The sequence below is a fragment of the Empidonax traillii genome, unplaced genomic scaffold, assembly GCF_003031625.1.
Source record: "Empidonax traillii isolate 1590-97213 ecotype Southwest subspecies unplaced genomic scaffold, ASM303162v1 scaffold342:size1861417, whole genome shotgun sequence".
Taxonomy (NCBI): domain Eukaryota; kingdom Metazoa; phylum Chordata; class Aves; order Passeriformes; family Tyrannidae; genus Empidonax; species Empidonax traillii.
Window position 1 is genome coordinate 1105761 of NW_020955535.1, and position 4924 is coordinate 1110684.

Genomic DNA, 4924 nt, shown 5'->3' on the forward strand with positions numbered 1-4924 from the left:
ATCAGAAATACAGAGATGATGGGGAAGAAGTGCTGCTTTGACACCCAAAGCTGTTTCCTTGGGACTCAGTTATCCCATCACAGAAAAACTGTGTTCAATTGAAAGGTCATTGACTGTACAGCTGGCTGGGGATTGTTCCTACTTTGTTGGCTGTAATTCTAACATTTTGTTCCCTTCACAGACAAATTTTTAACCCTCTTGCTGTGTTTGTACACAGAGACCCTGAGAATGACAGGATCATCCAGGCTGGAAAGGACCTCTGGAGATCTCCATCCAACCTCCTGCTCAAAGCAGGTTCAAGCTTTGTGCTCAAGGAGAACACAAATTCCACATTCTGGCATTTAATCTGTGTATTTTTAAAGAGATGCATGATAAACGACAGTTAATGTTGCAGAAAATTTGTATCCTGTAATACCTTAAATCGTGGCAGCACAAACCAGACCAGCCAAGTAAAAAAGAAAGAAGATGCAAATGAAACTGTTAATAGACACAGATACCCCTGAACGGTCCTCCTTCCCCCCTGACATGTTTATGCTCAACCTGGTGACCTTTCATAGAATAATTCTGGGGCCAGAGTCATAGCACTCAATTGGATGATACCTGTAACAATAAAGAATTCTCATAGTAGGTTTTTGTAGCATCATTAAGAATGAGAATAAATTCCTGAGACACACTGAAAGAGGAATTTTAAGTCTGTGCAGGGCCCTAATTTGAAAATCATTATTTGATTTGTACAGTCAGTGGTTGCTTGGTTGCTAATATCAGTATAATTTTAGAAAGTGAAGTGTCCTGAATGAAAGAAATGTTATGTCTGTGAGCAAAGATCTTCCTCTGCAGATTCACAGAAGTCTCCTGCTCCATTACTCTGGAAGAAGGAATATGAAACGAGAAACGCTGAAGTTGGAGAGAATACGTCAAACTGAGTCCCTGAGTTTTGTTCATGACCTTGAATGACCTTGAAGACAAGAACTGGGCTTAGAGACAAGGGGTTTAAAATCCTGAGATGTGGTGCTTTTTCACTGACTTCCAGGCAGCAGAGAGTTGTCTAATACGTGTTAGAGCAGCACAGTTCATCCTGTACCTCCTGTCTTCTCTCTGGCTGGAGCACACCCTTCTTACCAGACAGAATAAAGCCTTCTCTGTGCTTAGCACAGACACAGAGATCAGAATCACAGAATAGTTTGGGTTGGAAGTGACCTTTAAAGGTCACCCTGCAATGAGCAGGGACATCTTCAACCAGGTCAGGTTGCTCAGAGCCCCGTCTGACCTGACCTGAATGTTTCCAGGGATGGGGCATCCACCACCTCTCTGGGCAATGTGCAGTTGTGTGAGCCAGGCAGTGCTCCGAGTTTCAGTTCTCACCTGCAGATACTGCTGTGCCACAGCCTGAATCACAAGGCAAGGACAGGGTGTTTAACTGAGCCACAGCGTCAATAAACCTGCAGAACACAAATGATGTCCATATTCAGCTTCAGAAGGAAAAAAAAGAGTTGCCTGATCTTTCCAGCTCCTTGAATGCAGTTTCCTAGGGGCTCCCATTCACTAATTCCTTAAAAAACTGAAATTCAGGGTCTTGGATTTCACTTGGCCCACATCCCTCAGGGTTGGGGTGTTCACAGTGGAGGCATCTGCGACTCAACAAGTCACTCAGAGACATTTTATCACATCACAGAAACACCACTTGTGAAATTATTTTCTCCCCTTAACAGAGGAGGTCTGGCTAAAACAGGGACACTGTATTTGGAAGGTAAATTAGATTTCTATGTCAGGGGAATCTTTAATTATTCAGATATGGCCCTGCAGGTCTGATAAAGCCTTTCCCATGTTGAGGACATACCAAGAACAGCAGTGTTTTTAAGCAGCCCAGTACCACATCAGACAGTGAACAAACAAACATTTACTGTATTTGCCATCTTCCAGAAAGAAAATACACATTAAAAGCTGTTTATTTCTTCTTCAGTTGACAACTTTTCCTAGGAAGAAATCACTCTACTTTTTGTAGCACAGAGGGATTCTTCTCACTGTGAATTATTCCATCTCTTACAGTAACCCCATATAACAGGTTCCCCACTTCCAGGGTTCTTAAGATTTTATCAGATTCACATTAGTACCTTTCATCTCGTAGTTCTGTTTTGATAATAACTTCATCCTTGCTTTGAGGGCTACATTAATTATGAACAAGAATCATCCAGTATTTATCATTGCAGATAGCAGAGAAATCAGAAAATAATCATGATACAGATTCATTAACTACAGGCTGACCTGAATTGCTTAATGGCCTCTGTTCATTTGTTATTTTCTTTTAATATGGTCAAATGCTCAGTCACAGTCATAGGTCCAGCAATGTAAGATGTAGGACTGTCATGTTGGAAGTAACAACCCTAAAAAAACCATACAGGATTGCAGTGGATAACTAATTAAACACTACACCCTTTCTGAATGATTCATGTATCTGTCTGTCTCTGTTTTAATTAGGTGGGGATATCAGTCTGAAACAGCAATGTGATTAACCACTGTATATTCAGCAATAATAAGGCTTGGCTTTGGCATCCATAATTCAAAAATAATATCAGAAAATTCTGAGAAAGGATGCACACAAGTGATTAGAAAAGGAATTTTAAATGGATGAGTTGTATAACCTTTTAGAAATAGATATTAATAATGGACATCAATAATCTTTTTGCAGTAAAGAGTCTGTTCAAGCAGCAGCCAAAGTAACGTGGTCCAGTGACAAAGAGCTGAGTAAAAATGTGAAACTAAAAATGAGATGCCCAACTTTTAACAGTGAATGTTTACAATTCCAGTTGCATGGCCTCAGCCACAAAGTTACAGAATTCATAAAGGAATCACTCTGATTCTGGGACCTGGGCTACACAGGCCAAGCGAGATCATTTTAACAATCCCTTATGACCTCAACGTTCATGAACATAAATCTTTGAGCCTATGATCTTCTATCGCTTTGAAGAAGTGATCCCTGAACTTCCAGGTTTTCAAGAATTTCCCTCTTTTAGTCACTGCTATATAAAGAGTTTCCTACATTCTGCATGTGTGTCTTCCTCTAAATCTGAGAACAGCAGAGGCCACATAATCCTGAACTTGAACACCACAAGAAGTCAGATAATAAAATCCCCATGAGACAGTAAAATCCCCACGTGCTTTGTGCTTTTTGAGGAAGTCTGTTCTGACCCCTGGCCTCAGAAGAAACTCGAGAAAGCCTGGAACCACTAATACTGGGATTTTTTTTGCATTTAAAATACGTGAACACTAGTCCACCAAAAAAAATATCTGTGGTTGTGACGAAACTACGCCTCGTACCTTCGGTTTCAGAGAAACCGCTCTCTAGTTTCAGGTACTGGTCCCAGAGGAAACACATTCTCTGAGTGAATGTCTGCAGAGAGCCAATACATACAGAGTGACTCACGGTGTTTTTAGATTAAACAGCTCAAAAAGAAATCCTGGAGTTCCCTGTGCTGTGTCCCTGCTGTGCAGGCAGCCCCATTGCTCTGGAGGGGAAAGCATCAGCTCTGTGCCTACAGCCCATTGAAACTGTGACCCATGGCAACATAAACAGAAGATTCTCATGTAAATAATGAATAATGGCCAGTCTCTTCGCGAACGAAGAACCGGGGAAGGTCTTTACACCTTCCAGCCTGCGCATTGGATTTTTTTTTAGGTGAGACACAGTGTGCGCGGAACTGAGCCCACCCTTTAATCCTGAGGTTCATCTGCCGGGGCCAAGCACGCTTGGACGGTGGCAGTGAGGTCCTCAGGACGTAGATGGATTGCCTTACGGGCTAACGAGCTCCTCATGTAGTGGCAGTGACACAGTCCTGCTGAGTCACCTGGAGCAAACAGGAGCGAAGGGCTGCACTTATGCAAGTGCCAGCTCGTGACTTCACCCGGGTCTGACAGGGCGACCGGCAGCCCTGAGGCACCTCAGCGCCTTGGGGCCAACATACCCTCTGGGAAGACAGCCCGTGGAGAAAAATTAACTTGCCCTTGGGTCCGGGAAACTTCTTTACCCGGGGCTGTCCTGGTGGGGCAGCGAAACGAGGTGCAGAAAGAATCACGGAATGGTTTGGGTTGGAAGGGACCTTCAAGACCATCCAGTTCCAATCTCCTGCCATGGACAGGGACACCTTGCACTAGGCCAGCTTGCTCAGAGCCCCATCCAACCCAGCCTTGAACACTTCCAGGGATGGGGCAGCAACTGCAGATTCCAACTTTGGTCTTCCACTTGTCGCTCAAAACTAGCAAATCTTATAGCCCTTGGTCATACCAACCTGTAAATCACACGACTGTAAATCACGAACCACATTGCTACGGTTTTTAACAGGGCTTGCCCCCTCAGCCTTCAGCCTCTCAACCCCCAGCCCCTCATCCCTGAGCCCCTCATCCCTCCAGCCTTCAGCTCAACCTTCAGCCTCTCATCCCTCAACCCCAAGCCCTTCACCCCTCATCCCCTCAGTCCTGAACCCCTCATCACTCCAGCCTTGATTCTCAGCCCTGAGCCCCTCATACCTGAGCACTTCAGCCCCTCATCCCCCAGGTCCTCAACCCTCAGACCTCAGCCCCCAGTCCGCAGCTCCCAGGCCCTCAGCCCCTCATCCATGAGCTCTTCAGCCTCTCAGCCCTCAAACCTCACCCCTGAGCCCCCAGCCCCTCAGCCCTGAACCCCTAAGCTCCTCATCCCTCAGCCCCTCAACCTGAGCCCCTCTGTCCTCAGCTCTCAGCCTCTAGTCATGAACTCCTCAGCCCCAACTCCTCATGCTCCAGCACCGAGTCCCTTAGCCCCTCGGCCTTTCAGCCCCTCGGCCTTTCAGCCCCTCAGCCCTTCAGCCCCTCAGCCCTTCAGCCCCTCAAGCCCGAGCCCTCAGTCCCCGCTCCTCAGCTCCCAGCACCCAGCCTCTCCCGCCCCGCCCCT